The sequence below is a fragment of the Microtus pennsylvanicus genome, chromosome X (genome assembly GCF_037038515.1).
Source record: "Microtus pennsylvanicus isolate mMicPen1 chromosome X, mMicPen1.hap1, whole genome shotgun sequence".
Lineage (NCBI taxonomy): Eukaryota > Metazoa > Chordata > Mammalia > Rodentia > Cricetidae > Microtus > Microtus pennsylvanicus.
The window spans coordinates 53,798,086-53,815,081 of record NC_134601.1 but is presented as its reverse complement, the minus strand read 5'-3'; the positions used below and the strand labels follow the sequence as shown (position 1 = coordinate 53,815,081).

Sequence of the window (16,996 nt, the reverse complement as noted above, 5' to 3'; positions counted from 1 at the left end):
TGATTGTATGTTTTATTTTCTTTCAGTTTATTTATATGATGGATTACATTGATAGATTTTTGTATGTTGAACCAGCCCTGCATCTCTGGGATGAAGCCTACTTGATCATAATGGATAATTTTTCTAATGTGTTCTTGGATTCGGTTTGCCAGTATTTTGTTGAGGATTTTTGTGTCGATGTTCATGAGTAAGATTGGCCTGTAATTCTCTTTCCTGGTTTAGTCTTTGTGTGGTTTTGGTATCAGAGTAACTGTAGATTCATAAAAGGAATTTGGTAATGACTCTTCTGTTTCTATATTGTGAAATACATTAAGGAGTATAGGTATTAGGTCTTCTTGGAAGTTCTGGTAGAATTCCTCATTGAAACCAACTGGTCCTGGGCTTTTTTGGTAGGGAGGTTATTGATGACAGCTTCTAATTCTTCCTGACTAAGAGGTCTATTTAGGTTGTTCACCTGGTCCTGGTTTAACTTTGTTATATGGTATTTATCTAAAAAAGTTCCATTTCTTTTACATTTTCCAGTTTTGTGGCATACAGGCTTTTGTAGTAAGATCTAATGATTCTCTGAATTTCCTTTGTGTCTGTGGTTATGTCCCCCTTTTCATTTCTGATCTTATTAATTTGCATATTCTCTCTCTGCCGTTTGATTAGTTTGGATAGGGGTTTGTCAATCTTGTTGATTTTCTCCAGGAACCAGCTTTTTGTTACATTGATTCTTTGGATTGTTCTCTGTGTTTCTATTTTATTGATTTCAGCCCTCAGTTTGATTATTTCCAGTCTCCTGCTCCTCCTAGGTAAGTCTGCTTCTTTTTTTCTAGAGCTTTCAGGTGGGCTGTTAAGTCTCCAATGTGAGCTTTCTCTGTTTTCTTTAAGTGGGCACTTAGTGCTATGAACTTTCCTCTTAGGACTGATTTCATAGTGTCCCATAAGTTTGAGTATGTTGTTTCTTTATTTTGATTGAATTCCAGGAAGACTTTAATTTCTTTCTTTATTTCTTCCTTAATCCAGGTATGGTTCAGTAGTTGGCTGTTCAGTTTCCATGACTTTGTAGGCTTTCCGGGGGTAGCATTGTTGTTGAATTCTAACTTTAATCCATGGTGATCTGATAAGACACAGGTGGTTAGTAATATTTTTTTGTAACTGTGGATGTTTGCTTTGTTACCGACTATGTGGTCGATTTTCGAGAAGGTTCCATGAGCTGCAGAGAAGAAGGTGTATTCTTTCCTATTTGGGTGGAATGTTCTATAGATGTCTGTTAAGTCCATTTGCTTCATTACCTCCTTTAATTCTCTTATTTCTCTGTTAGGTTTCTGTCTGATTGACCTGTCCATTGGTGACAGAGGAGTGTTGAAGTCTCCTACTATTAGTGTGTGCGGTTTGATGGCTGCCTTGAATTTTAGCAATGTTTCTTTTATGTACGTGGGTGCTTTTATATTAGGGGCATAGATGTTCAGGATTGAGACTTCATCCTGATGAACTGTTCCTGTTATGAATATAAAATGCCCCTCTCCATCTCTTCTGATTGATTTAAGTTTGAAGTCAACTTTGTTAGAGATTAGTATGGCCACACCTGCTTGTTTCTTAGGTCCATTTGCTTGATAGGCCTTTTCCCAACCCTTTACTCTGAGTAGGTGCCTGTCTTTGTGGTTGAGGTGTGTTTCTTGTAAACAGCAGAATGTTGGATCCTGTTTTCTTATCCATTCTCTTAGCCTATGCCTTTTTATAGGTGAGTTGAGTCCATTGACATTAAGTGATATTAATGACCAGTGGGTGTTAACTCCGGTCATTTTTTTTTAGTCGTAGAGTTTGTGTGTTTCCCTTCTTTGGTTTGGGTTGATGAAGGGTCTCTAGATGTCTGAGTTATTGTGGTCATTGTTGGACTCCTTGGTTATTGATTTTCCTTCTATTACTTTCTGTAAGGCTGGATTTGTGGCTGCATATTGTTTGAATTTGTTTTTATCCTGGAAAATTTTATTTTCTCCATTTATAGTGAACGAAAGTTTGGCTGGGTATAGTAGTCTGGGCTTGCATCCATGGTCTCTCAGTTTCTGCAGTACATCTATCCAGGACCTTCTGGCTTTCATGGTTTCCATGGAAAAGTCAGGTGTAAGTCTGATAGGTTTACCTTTGTAAGTAATTTGGCCTTTTTCCTTTGCCGCTCTTAATATTTTTTCCTTATTCTGTATGCTTTGTGTTTTGATAATTATATGTTTTTTTTTGATCCACCCTATTCGGTGTTCTGTATGCTTCTTGCACCTTCATAGGTATATCTTTCTTTAGGTTGGGAAAGTTTTCTTCTATAATTTTATTAAATATATTTTCTGGACCATTGAGCTGCACTTCTTCTCCTTCTTCAACTCCTATTATTCTTAGGTTTGGTCTTTTTATTGTGTCCCATATTTCCTGAATGTTTTGTGATGAGAGTTTGTTGGACTTGCTGTTTTCTTTGATCATAGTGTTTATTTTCTCTATGGTATCTTCAGAATCTGAGAGTCTTTCTTTTATCTCTTGTTTTCTGCTGGTTATGCTTGTTTCTGTAGTCTCTATTCGTTTACCTAGATTTTCCATGTCCAGCCGGACCTCTGTTTGTGTTTTCTTCTTTGCCTCCATTACAGTTTTCAAGTCTTGAACTGTTTCCATTATCTGTTTGATTGTTTTTCCTTGGTTTCCTAGGGTATCATTCACTGATTTATTCAATTCTTCAAACTTTCTGTTATATTTCTCATCCATTTGTATAAGGCTGATTTACATGCTGTTTAAGGGCGTCAATCACTTTCATGAAGTCAATCTTTTCTCCTTCTTGATTAAGGTGTTCATGTTTTTCCATTGTGAGGTCGCTGGTTTCTGGTGGCTTCATGTTGCTTTTCAGTTTGTTGGGCGAATTCTTGCCTTGGCGTCTGCCCATCTCTTCTTCCAAATGCTCCCTTATGGATCTTTTTTTACCGGATCAGGTCTCCTTGCCTACCCAACGTGGCCTCCCCAATGTTGGCTCTCCTGGCACCAAGGGATCAGGTCTCCGTGCCCAACACTGGCTCGTCGAAAGAGGGCGGTGGGGCCGAAGTGGGGGGGGCTCTGGACGGAAGCTGGGTGGGCCGTGAAGAAAGAGGCAGTACCCAGGGAATAGAGGCCCTGCAGAGAGCCCAAGAAGGACAGGAGGGCAAGGAACCCCCGAGCTCCCCGCCAGAAATTCACCCCAACGCTGGTTCTCCTGGGGCCGAGAGATCAGGCCTCCGTGCTGGTTGGGCAGCTCGCAAACAAAGCGCCTACCCTGCTTGGTGCAGGCAGGCTACAGAAACAAAGGAACTGGAGCCCGCCCGGGCGCCCCGAGGACTGGGACCCAGTGCCCAATGCCACGCGCCGAAAGAGGGTAGTGGGGCCGAAGTGGGGAGGGCTCTGGACGGAAGCTGGGTGGGCCGGGAAGAAAGAGGCAGTACCCAGGGAATAGAGGCCCTGCAGAGAGCCCAAGAAGGACAGGGGGCCACGGAACCCCCAAGCTCCCTGTCCCAGGCTGGCGCCGTGGGCCAGAAACTCACCCCAATGCTGGTTCTCCTGGGACTGAGAGATCAGGCCTCCGTGCTGGTTGGGCAGCTCGCAAACAAAGCGCCTACCCTGCTTGGTGCAGGCAGGCCGCAGAAACAAAGGAACTGCAGCCCGCCCAGGCGCCCCAAGGACTGGGACCCAGCGCCCAATGCCACGCGCCGAAAGAGGGCGGTGGGGCCGAAGTGGGGAGGGCTCTGGATGGAAGCTGGGTGGGCCGGGAAGAAAGAGGCAGTACCCAGGGAATAGAGGCCCTGCAGAGAGCCCAAGAAGGACAGGAGGCCAAGGAACCGCCAAGCTCCCCGTCCCCGACTGGCGCCGCGGGCCAGAAACTCACCCCAACGCCGAAAATTAATTCTTATATTACACACTCCAGGCCCTTTCTTAAGCTGATGGCTGCTTCGGGGTCCGTTTTATATTCCTGCAGTCCATATCCTAAATAACCATGCAATGGACAGGTGGAGACTTATATCATCCAGGACCCAGAGGGAACCAAATACCTCCCTAGTAATAACTGGGCAACTGTGTGCAATATCGAGTTGCTATACAGGTGACTATTTCACGCAGGCTTCTAGATTTCCAAGATCAAGCCATTTATGTGTTTCTATATATTAGCGGGTCACTGTCTGAAGTGGCTTTGAGCTGGCAAAGATCAAATGGGAAGGAAGGTAACCTGCTGTAATTCTGATCCCTAGAATCTAGGCAGGCCCTATGCTTTGCTGCTGTGTGGGTCTTGACAAAGCTTGGGGCTGGGGCAGATACAGCCCCTGTGAACATCAAAAACATCGATACTTTTCCTTGATACCTTCTTTAATGTTTGAAACCTGTGCCTGCCAATGGCAATATTTTAACTTTCTTGAGGGACTAGACATTAAATCAGGACCTGGTGCAAACGAGGCAAGCTCTGTCATGCAGCACATGAATTGTAGTGTGGAGTAGCATTATTAGTCATTACTATTTTATTATTTTTCTGGTTATTGGGATGACATTTCCCGGTGTGGACAGAAGAGGACAGTATTCATGGGCTGATTTTTCCTCCACCCTGTAAATCCTGGGGATGAATTTCAGGTCTGCTGTCTTGGTGACAAGCACCTTGACCTTATGGGATAAGTTGTTTTAATTGTCATCTTAAGACAAAGTACAATAACCTGGGAAGGGAGTCTCAATGAGAGATTATCTACACTGGATGATCTGAGGAAAATTGTCTGAGTTAGTTGTTATAGGAGGATCTGGCCCACCTTGGAGACACCATTCCCTAGCTAGGGCATCTTGAACTGTATACAACTGAATAAATTTCTATCAGCGAAGCCAATTAGTAACCATGAATGCACTCACCTCTCTCCACACCTGAATATGAAAGTAATGTGTCCAGCTATTTTACAATCCTGCTGCCTCAATTTCCTTGCTAGAATGGTGTGTGATGTGGAATGTTGAGCTGAAATAATACAAAAGAATTGAATTACCTTCTGAACTTCCACAGCAGCCATGTCCCTGTCCAGATACATACATCACAACCATGGTGCACTGGGCACCTGCTGATGGTGGCAGGAGCTGGAAGGATCCTGGTACACAAAGACCCATGGATGAAAATCTGTTGCCTAGAATTGTCAATCAAGGCCTTCTTTTTGAAATCTTATGTTATTTTTCATAATGTGTATCAGTCTGTACATGTATGCATGCAGGGGCCTGTATAAGCCAGAGGAGGGTGTCCTCTTCCCTGGAGCTGGAGTTACAGGAAGATGCAATGTAGGGTTAAGCCAGCCCCTTAGGGGGCACGCTTGCCTCGGACGAAAGTTTACTTATAAATCGGGCACGTGGGAGCCCGCACACTCCTTCTGCTTCCTGTGCTCTGCTGGAACCCTGGTCCTGTAAGTCTATTTCTTCATTAAAGCTGTATATATTCTTTACAATCTGCCTGCATTCATTTACGCCGCTACAACGCAAGACACCATAGGTTCTGAAAAATGTACCATGAAAGATCATGACTGGTCTATAGCTGTTGCAAGAAGGCCACTTGTGTATCTCCTGACTGCTCAGCCCAGAAATAATCATACATAAACCATATTATTTGCAATGCCGTGTGTCCAATAGCCTAAGCATATTTGTGGCTAACTCATATCCTTATCTAACCCAATCTCTATTAATCTGTGTATCGCCACGTGGCTTTGGTTTAACAGCTAAAGTTCTTGCATCCCTCTCTGGAGGAGCTACATAGCTTCTCTCTGGCTTCCCTCTTCTTTTTCCCAGCATTCAGTTTAGTTTTCCAAAGCTAGCTCTGTTCCCAATAACTTCTATAGGCCCATATAGCTCCCTTTTAACGACATAGAGAGGGGAATCCCACATCATCACATATTTGCTGTGCCATCTTTCTATGCCCTTATTCTGGGATTTGTTTGGCCCCAAGAGATGTGTGTTGGTTTGGAATGTTTTGTTGTGGGAATGACAGTCATGGGATAAGAACATAGATCCCAATGGGGGTCATCTCCTTATGTGTATATTAGACACATATGTGCCCTCCTCTCCTGGAATGTGAAGCTGCAGGTGCTCTCTCTGGCCTCACACCAGGAACTAATTAGGAACAGTGAGCCCCTCCCTCACTGTTCTTAAGTCTCTACAGCAGAATCTTCCTCTGCATTTGTAGGGCTCTGATCCACAGGCCTACTTTGTGTAGCCAGGACCTGTCAGTTTCTCAGGACTATACTAAGAGCCTGACTGCAATCTGTGGTAGTATCCCAGGCAGTCTTTCTCACCAGCTCCACCTCACACACACCCCAATGAATCTACCTTCCTTCTAGGTCCTGTATATGTCCCTAATACAGCATCTACCTTGGTGCTTATAATCCCAGCACCAAAGTTCCCAGTTCCTCTTTGAGTAGAAGGATGTTGTCTCAACGTTTCTGTCACTTTGACAAAACACCATGAAAAATGGAAGTTGGGGAAGAAGGCTTTTATTTTATGTACACTTCAGCATTGCTGTTTATCACTCATGGAATCAGAACAGGAAATCAAACAGGGAAGGTTCGCAGAAAGCAGGATCTTATGAGGAGGCTATGGAGGAGAGCTGCTTACTGGCTTGCTTCCCATGGCTTACTCAGTCTGCTTCCTTATAGAACCCAGGACAACCAGCCCAGGAATGGCACCTTATACTGTAAGCTGGGCTCTTGCCTTTTGATGAATAATTGAGAAAATGAATTTGAGTTCGACCTCATAAAGGCATTTCCTCAACTGGGGCTTCTTCCTCTCTGATGACTCTAGCCTGTGTCTAGATGTACACAAAACACATGTTATCTGTCCTCTGGACACTCTTGCTATGGGGATTCACATCCTCCATCTCTCTGCAGTGCCTCTACAATCAACAAAACTTCCTAATACAAGGTTGTACTACAACCAGTCTATCTGTGCCTCCTCTGTCACACCAAACTTCTAGATGTGTGTCCTCAGTACACAGCCCTGTTTACCCATCTTCTCTATTACAAAGTACAGATTCCCCCTTAGCGGTATTCAGTTTAGAAAGAGGCTTTAACACAACCTGCTGCACCCCCTTTTCTAGAGTCTGCCATATCTACAAGCAGTCACAGCATCAAAAGCAGCTCACACCTTGGCCAATTTCTCACAGGTAATGTACTGAACCCCATGACATACACCACCATGCTAATGGCACCCTGATGTGTCCTCCCTGCCAGAACTCAGGCATAACCCTCTCTATAGGCTTTCCACACTGCCTCTCCTCCATTCACCCTCGGGCTTACACAGCCCATTGCTCCCTGAATGCTCTGAAGTCTGCATCCTATTTCTTCCACTAACCTGGCCTGGTGCATCTACTGAGAATCCTTCTCCTCTCCTGCCTGAACTGGGAGGATCGATCAATATGCCTCTTGTGCATCTCAGGCTAGGTGTGGGAGCAAAGAGGAAGCCTCTTTCTAATGGGCATGGGATGGGCTCTTGTGTTTCCTTTGAAACAGTAGGACCTGTGTCAGGAGGACTCCTAGTACCATAACTGTGCCATTGAAAGGAGGGACAGTGTAAAGACCTGGGGGCAGCCTAGGTGACTGGTCACACTCCCCACTGATGAATGCTCAGAAAGTAGTCTTTTGTATTTGTTGTAGTACAAGGGTGAACTTGTAGATTTGGGGGAAACTCTGTTTTTGTTGTGAACAGTCTTCTCACTGGAGACTTGTCCTGTTCCTGTTCTTAGGTGTTTGTTCCCACAGGGTCGAGTTAAGATGAGGATGGTACAATGTGACAACAGACAAGAATTATGTCTGTGCGAGGATTGCCATCGGTCTTGAGAAACTTTTGTGACTTGTGGAGTAGTAAAGATGACTCAGGGTTTGTTCCCTTCCTTTTATCTTCTGTTAAATATTTTCTCAATAATAGACATCCCCCCCTTCTGACCCCCAAAAAGGGCATGAAATATTTTGAATACACATCTCTTTATTGCTGAAGGGATAAGGTGTCACAGCCATCAGAAGGTGTCAGTGACACCTGAAGATCCTGTATTCATCTGGTGCCTGGACAGGATGATGCTTCAGGACTCCTACAAAAGCTTTACTGCAAGGTGTCCTGGCCATCAGCAGATGCACACTGTAGAATCTGAGACTGCTGATGTTTCCTGTATTGGGCTCTTCTTTTCTTAAACCAGCTCTGCAATAACATGGTGAAAGAGATGGCTTCAGTGTATTCAACAGTCAGTATCACAAGGGGCTAAAACAACTCTGTGTAACAGTAAATGCCAGTGAGGCTTTAGATTGAACAAACTTTTGTAACCAAGGACACACAAAACCCTTAGCAACCCCAGCCCTGGAAGTCGGAATTCAGAACAACCGGAAAAGGGAAATTCATTAGGGAGAACCTTTCCTCTCTTATGTCCTTTCAAGGAAATGGGAAAATATGACTCTAAGAAAGAGATCGGGGATCAGTAAATCAGGGTATGGAGAAGACAAGATATCAAAAGGTTTTCAGGGATTACAATCTACACACTCTCTGCCAAGGACAAGGTAACTCATCATGCCCTTGAATTATTTGGTTTACTTGAACTACTGCTTAGAATAAAGTTATCTCCTCTGACTCTCTGGAAAGTCACACCCCACTACATCAATTCATGTCTATGTAATCCTCATGATATATGCTTATAATAGAAAGGATGGGAGAGCTCATATTTGGCCTTGAATCAATGTTAACAAAGGCACAACACATCCCAATTCTGGTTCCGATTAAATAGGTGCAGGAACAGCTGAAATAACTGCCATAGATTATTCAAATTTGATTGTTTGAGGTGATCCCAAGATTTCTGATCTAAGTTGAAGAGCCAGAAAGCTGAATATATTACTAATTTCTTTTTCTGTATGACCCTATACTGTTTTATCCATGAAAGGTCTACAAAAATGCAGGGCCCTTGCTGGGTAACTGTGGAGGTTTCTGTGGCCTCCCATAGAGGCCTCTTATCTCCTATGCACAGGAAAAGAAGCTGCAAGAAAGTGGATGGGTCATTATCTGGATAAGTCTGGTTTTCAGCAGGCTTCCTGGAAATTGGTCTAAGGTCGTAGAGGAGACTGAAGATGAGGTGGTGGTAATTGGCTGTCATTGCCCTGGAGTGCATACATGAGTAACTGCTTTTTAAATAAGTAAAGGAGAAAGGACTGGGGGATGATGAGGAAAAGAAGGTGGAAAGGGTAAATGAGGGGACAAGAATAGTCGATAGAAAGAAGAAAGAAAGCAGAAGATAAGAGAAGGGCAGGAGGTAAAGAAAGGGAGAGAGAAAAGCTCAAAGGAAGGAAAGAAAGAAGATATAGATCATTACATTGTTAACAGTCTCTGGTGACCGGACTTCTATACCTTAGTTTCAGCATTAACTGGAACATTGATTCTTGTCCTGCTCAGAATAACAGTGGCACCCTGCCTCTTCACCTGCAAGGCCAACTGCCTCAAACATATTAGAGTACTACTCAGCAATAAAAAACAAGGACTTCTTGAATTTTGCATGCAAATGGATGGAAATAGAAAACACTATCCTGAGTGAGGTAAGCCAGACCCAAAAAGAGGAACATGGGATGTACTCACTCATATTTGGTTTCTAGCCATAAACCAAGGACATTGAGCCTATAATTAGTGATCCTAGAGAAGCTAAATAAGGAGAACCCAAAGAAAAACATATAGGCATCCTCCTGAATATTAACCTTCAGCAAGCGATGAAAGGAGACAGGGACAGAGACCCACACTGGAGCACAGGACTGAAATCTCAAGGTCCAAATCAGGAGCAGAAGGAGAGAGAGCACGAGCAAGGAACTCAGGACCGCGAGGGGTGCACCCACACACTGAGACAATGGGGATGTTCTATCGGGAACTCAGCAAGACCAGCTGGCCTGGGTCTGAAAACGCCTGGGATAAAACCGGACTTGCTGAACATAGAGGACAATGAGGACTACTGAGAACTCAAGAACAATGGCAATGGGTTTTGATCCTACTGCACGCACTGGCTTTGTGGGAGCCTAGGCAGTTTGGATGCTCAACTTACTAGACCTGGATGGAGGTGGGGGTTCCTTGGACTTCCCACAGGACAGGGAACTTGATTGCTTTTCGGGCTTGGGGGGGACTTAATTGGAGGAGGAGGAGGGAAATGGGAGGCGGTGGCGGGGAAGAGACAGAAATCTTTAATAAATAAATAAATTAAAAAAAACAAAACATTGTTGAGTATGTGATAAACTATGTAGACTTTTGAATAAAAAAAAAAGAAAATAAACTCATTTAAGTTACTGGTCCCTAGAAAAAACTATGCCCTCCTAGAACAGGAAGAGTCAATGATTTTTCTCAAGCCCTCTGACCTAGTGGGAAATGTGACAGTTTAATCCAGTGAAGAGGTTCCTCCATCTTCTATTCTTGTTGAGGCCATTTCAGGTAGAAATAGACTTTGATCTCTGTCATGGAGAATCCCACGGGAAATTAATTAATTCTATTCTAGGGACCAAAGATCAGGGATATTCTATCTAACTTAGCTGTGGTTAAACTTCCTGTTTGTATGAACCCCTCCTCCAGCTAGCTGCTATCTTAGCTTCAGTAAACAGCTTGATTCAAACTGCTTACTTCTGCACAGGCATCTGCATCTGCTGAGTTAGATGTTAGGACATCTAGGTTTTAAGATGCCCTCACAACCCCCTTGTTCTGGACACCTGGTGCCATGCCTACATGCCCAGATACCTGGGTGTCATCCTTTTCAGCTGGAATAAAGACTTTCCATTAGCTATAGACCGTGTGAGTGGTCATCTCTGCTCACAACTATGGAGTGCTCTATCCTAATTGGAATGTGTTCATAACCTCCTCCCTTAAAGCCTCAGGAAACATAGCAGAAGAGTAAGCAGAAAGCTGAAGATCCAAAGGTGCTGGATGACTCTAAAGGAACAAAAATCTATTTTCTGTACTAAAGGCCAAAAATAAAAATGAAATCAACGCAATTCAACAATACAATCGCTTGTGCTGCCTTACACAGACAGCTCAATCCTAACTCCCACTGACGCTCCTCAATGGGGCCCATCTCACGAAGGACAGGGGGTGCTGTGAGATTCACCACTTAGGATAGTGGGATACCTGTTTCCTACCTCCCCTTAACTGTCAGAAAAAAAAATCTCCTTCTTTCCCAGGCTCCTCCTCCTCCTCCTCCTCCTCCTCCTCCTTCATTCCCCTCTCCTTTTTCTCCCTCCAGCATCTTCTCCTTCTGTTCCAGTGTTTCTGCATCTACTCTGGCATATTTTTCTTCATCAGAACACGTAATTTCTCTGCAGTAAACCGCTATACTCCCATGATTTCAGCTCATCATTTATCGATGCACGGCTTCTTATTGCTCCATCACCTTAAGCAGGTATGGTGATTACAAGGAATCACACTTGCCAAAAGAGTGTGCAAAGTCACAGCCTATCCATAGCTCAATCAAACAAACAAACAAACAAACATCCTTCCCAAATTGACTTAAGAAAGCTAACACTACTCCAAGGGAGGCCTGCACAGAGATGTGATGTTGTAATCTATAGGATTAGGGAAATGAGCCAATTCAGACAATTCATTCAGATAACTTGGGATTCACTGCTTCCATCATGTAGGTAATAAGGGTAGGTCACTGTCACCTATGGACTTTTGCCCTGGTCCTCTTCCATGCCCTCTAAAGTTTTCTGGGCTCAGGACAAAAGCTATGGTCTCAATGAGAGTTGAAGCTTGATAGTGATGCCCTACTTCTTGCCAACATGAAGAGCATCCTGGGCTCTGTTCTTATACCAGGAGATCCAACGTTTTTAGGCTGAACCTCCAGACAGCATTGTGATCAATAACAATGTGGAGAGCAGTTAACAAAACCGCCTCTTCCTTAATACATAGCCAGCTATGGAAATACAGTCACAGTTACCGGTTAGATGTCACCATCCTCTCAGGCTCCTAGGGAATAAGGGTCCATTATATTGGGAAATCATTAAACTGCACATCTTTGTGTCCATGCCATTTGGCTCCCTCCCTGTCCCTTCTATTATGTGGATGTATAGTCTAAAGAAGACCAACAAAGGACGAGAAGCCATGAGCGGAACTCAAACATACCAACATGATGCCTCCATGAAATAAATAAAAGCCCCAGTGTGTTTGGTGGAGGCCACTTGTTGGCTCTCACCTGTCCAGTTAGCTTAGCCCCGAAACAATCACAAAGCATCTATATTAATTAAGTCACTGTTGGCATATTAGCTCTATCTAATCTAGCTAGTTCTGCAGTGTATCAGCCTCTAGAGCTGCACTGCATCATCCCCTAGAGCTGCAGTAAAGGAGCCTCTCTGGAGCTGCAATGCATTAGCCTCTCTCTGGTGCTGCAGTTCATCAGCATCTAGAGCTGTAGTGCATAGGCCACTAGAGTGATAGTGCATCAGCCTCTATATATGAAGTACATCAGTATCTCTAGAGCTGATATTCCTCATCCTATAGAGCTGTACTGCATCATCTTCTCTGGAGCTGCAGTGCATCAGCCTCTAGAGCTGCACGGCATCAGCTTCTCTAAAGCTGAAGAGCATCAGCTTCTCTGGAACTGCAGTGTATTAGACTCTAGAGCTGTAGTGCATTGGCCTCTAGAGGTGCAGTTTATCATCCTCTCTGGAGCTCTAGTGCATCAGGCTCTCTAGAGCTGCAGTACATCGGTCTCTCTGGAGCTCCAGTGCATCAGCCTCTCTAGAGCTGCAGTACAAATGGCTCTGGAGTGATAGACCATCAGTCTCTCTAGAGATGCAGTGCATCTTCAGTCTCTCTAGAGCTGCAGTACAAATGGCTCTGGAGTGATAGTCCATCAGTCTCTCTAGAGCTGCAGTGCATCATGAGTCTCATTGGCGCTGCAATTCATCAGCATATCTAGAGCTACAGTGCATCAGCCTCTAAAGCTGTAGTGCATTGGCCTCTCTGAAGCTGCAGTGCATCTGTGTCTCCAGAGCTTCCTCACACCAGTCTCTGGGGCTGCAGCACCTTTGTCTCTCTGGAGCTGTAGTACAGGGTCCTGTCAGCTCAACAGGGGGAGAATGCCTCACTCCTTCAGCTTTTCTTTTCCAATCTCTCTTCCTCTCCATCCTGGGGGAATCTCCCTCTTCTCTACCAGTTTCTCCCACCTGAGCCTGGTCCTACTGTAGTTTACACCTTGTGGTGATAGGATGTCAGCCATCAGGTTCTCCTAGGCAGGACTTCTATTCTGCACAAGCTACTGCTGCAGGTAGGGAGATTGCTTACATCAAGACTGCCTGATCCATGCTGAAGGAAGTTAGCATGAATAGCACTCTGCACTGCCTTTCCCCTTTCTCATTTGCTATGGAGCAGTCCGTTTCTCTGGGCTCATGGCCTCAGGTTTTATCCCATGATCTAAACATTAGTCTTTACGGTCTGGAGGAAAGAAATTCATTTGAAAATAAGATATCTACATCTCTTCCTAAAAGTGAGCTCTATCTTTTCCCACATTCAAAAAACCCACATGTTCAACATAGTCTCCTTTAAAGGAAAAGAATATTTTCAGATTTCAAGTTAGTCAACAGAAGACACACTTGACCGTGGCTTGGCACCTTTGCTTTTTATGTATTTGCAAACACATAAAAACTGGCAAAGGTGTGTGATCTGCATGTGTATCTATGTGCAAATGCACACTCGTGCATGCAGAGGACCAAGGTCAGAGTCAAGCATCTTCCTAGCTTGCTCCCCACATGATTTACACTGGCAGGGTTGTCCCTGAACGTCAGCTCAGCAACTGAGCTAATCTAGGTCTCCTAAGGATCCGCAGTCTCTGCCTCCTGAATAAGAGATTCTGACTACAGGTGAGCTGACACCTGCTAAACTTTATGCTGAGGGTCCCAACTCAGATCCTCAGACTCGTGTGGCAAGAGCTTTATCCTTCGGGCCCTCTCCTCAGTACCAACCTGCATTTTGACTTTCAATAACATCCCCTGTTCCCGTTCTCTTTTAATCGATTAACTTAAATGGGCTCAATGTTATTCTTTTTGTTTAATTCTAACAAAATTAACCCTTTAAAGCTGTCAGCCCCAACATATCATAACACTGACATGACAATTTTGCATTGTTTTTAGATAACCAAAACACAGCATCGGGGAACATGAAGGTTCAACTTTGCTGCTTTCTACATTGGCTTTCCACAAACTTACAAAGGTGGAGGGCCAACCATGTGCACTTGTGAGTGTCTTCCCACATGACTCTTGGACAAATTAAACACAGGTTAATTATGAAACACTGACTATCTCTCTGGTCTCACTTAATCCACATTATAACTAAGTGTTTATTTGTTGAAACAGAGCCCTGTTTTTTTCCTACATCTTGCTACATCAATTAGATGTCCCCAAGGTCACTTAGAGTCCTACTACAACAGTACACATAAGTACCCTGAAATGACCTGAGTGTCCGGAATTCAGTATTAATCTCTGTACACATACCAGTAAACATTAATGTTTTCCTATATGCATGACCATATAATACTCAATGCTGTCTATATATATGATGTTCCCATACTGATTATAAGTGTTCTGTGAATCTCAAATGGCTGAAAGACATTTGAGGAAATGTTCAACATCCTTAGTCATCTGAGAAATGCAAACCAAAACAACTCTAAGATTCTATCTTAAACCTATAAAAATGGCCATGATTAAAACACAGATGACAACCTATCTGGGGAGGATGTGGGGTAAAGGGAACACTCCTGCATTGGTGGTGGGTGTGTAAACTTGTACAGCTGCTTTGAAAATAAGTATGGCGATTTCAGAGAAAATTAGGAAACAATCCACCTCCACACCCAGCAATACTACTGTTGGTAATACACCCCCAAATACTCAATCACACCACAAGAACATCAGCTCACATATGTTCATAGCAGCATTATTCATACATGTGCACAACAGTAAAAAATAATAATGACATCTTGAAATTTGCAGGCAAATGGATAGATCTAGAAAACACCATATTTGGTTATGTAACTCAGAAACAGAAAGACAAATATAATATATACTCACTCATACATAATTTTCACACATAAAGCAAAGAAAACCAGCAATACCTGGAAACCGAGACAACAAAGAGGACCCTGAGACAGGCATAAATCGATCTACTTAGGAAGTAGGAAAAGACAAGATCTCCTAAGTAAACTGGGAGTCTGGGGGTCACAGGACAGTGAGACTGGGAGAAGGGAAAAAGGGTGAGGAGCAGAGAAAAATATAAAGCTCAATAAAGACAATTAAATAAAATAAAAGTGCTAAAAATTGTGTGCATTTTTTATTTTTATTTTTTTCAATTAAGAGACTACGGTGTCTCCAATAATGGGAAAAGACACTTAATGGCTGCCCGTTCCATTTTAACTGTGGAAAACTTCAAGAGTCAGTGCTCAGTTATTATTATAACCCAGACAAGGACACCTCTCACCCACGCTCGCTTTTCATAGTGGATACAAGAACATGGACCATGACCTGAAGCAGAGTGTCCTGCCCAAAGCCTTTTCAGACATACTAACCCGCACTCTGAATTCTGCCAGGAACAAGCGCTTTGCAAGATCCTTCCTGTGAGAAGAAGATGGAAACTGGAGCTGTTAGGGAAATAAAGCATTTCAGCTTGGCAAGATGAAAGTCATTTCTGGAGATGAATCACACCCAACACAAAACTATGTAGAGATGGTGAGCACTAAAGTATGAAAGTGGCTTTTCATAGATCTCCATTTCATTGCAAAAAAATAACCACATTAATCAGCACCAGGATCATATGCTATACTAGTAGAGGGATTGCTAAGAAACTACTAGGTCTTGAGTTCAATTCCCATTATAAAATGGGGGCCATGAAGAAGAAGAGGATAAGAAGGAGGAGGAAAAAAACAAAAAGAAAACTTAAAGAACAAATTGAGAGGCACCAACCAGTTTCTAGATTCAACACTGCATGTGTGTGTGTGTATATCTGTGTGTGTATGTGTGTGTGTGTGTGTGTGAGAGAGAGAGAGAGAGAGAGAGAGAGAGAGAGAAGAGAGAGAGAGAGAGAGAGAGAGAGAGAGAGAGAGAGAGAGAGAGAGAGAGAGAGTAGGTTGACTTTGACTTCTCAAACATCCTTCCCATACCCAGCAACTAAACAAAGACCTCATGCTTGGGCTCAAAGCAGATAGGACCCATAGTGTGAAGAACACACCTCCTAATTAGATGCTGATGGATGGGAGCTGGAACAGCTACTGAAACAAGTCACATACCTTATGATCTCATCAGGGTACTTAGTTTTTTCAAAAACATCTTCCAACTCATTCAGCTGCCTGGGTGTGAGACCAACTGGATCCTGTGGCATTGTACGCCAGACCTGAGGCCCTCTGGCAGCAGCCACGTTCTCCTGCTCCTTCAACTGTGGGTTTCTGTACCCTTGGTGGTTCCCATGGCTCTCATGCCTGATGTCATCACCAACGTAGTTGAAGTTAACAACGTGGGTCACATCATCCTTGTGGTGTGGGATGCCCTGGTTCTTTGTCGGAACCGTTTAGAGAACCTTCACCATAGATGACAATTTCTGTTGCTGCAGTGGCCTCATGTTCAAAATCAAGGCTCATCTCAATCTTATTTTCATTCAGTTTGTAGAAACTGTATTCCACATGTTGGAATTGGAAAGCCATGACGAGACCTAAAAGAGAATAGTGTCATCTCCATAAATGGTTTGTGGATAGTAATGATTTTGTAACATGTGGGTTTTTTAGCAAGTTTCACATCCGTCCTCTTTCCATCACACAATCCCTATAGTAGATACGTGCCCACTGAAAGTGGCTCTAGGGAGCATGTGCAGAATGGATCTAACATGGATCCAACCAAGTACACCAAAGCCTCTAGGAATGGAGTGGAGGAGAAAGAAAGCTGTTGCAGGTGCACAAGTAGGGATGAGGACATGCATTTACACTGAGCAAATAGCCTCTGGGTGAACCCCTGGAGAACTCTAGCTTCTG

General features: G+C 43.7%; 1 pseudogene; it reads right to left on the bottom strand.

Moving 5' to 3' along the window:
- Positions 1-8,085: 8,085 nt before the first annotated feature.
- On the bottom strand, positions 8,086-16,672 carry LOC142840790 (rhox homeobox family member 1-like; annotated as a pseudogene).
- Between the last annotated feature and the right edge of the window lie 324 nt (positions 16,673-16,996).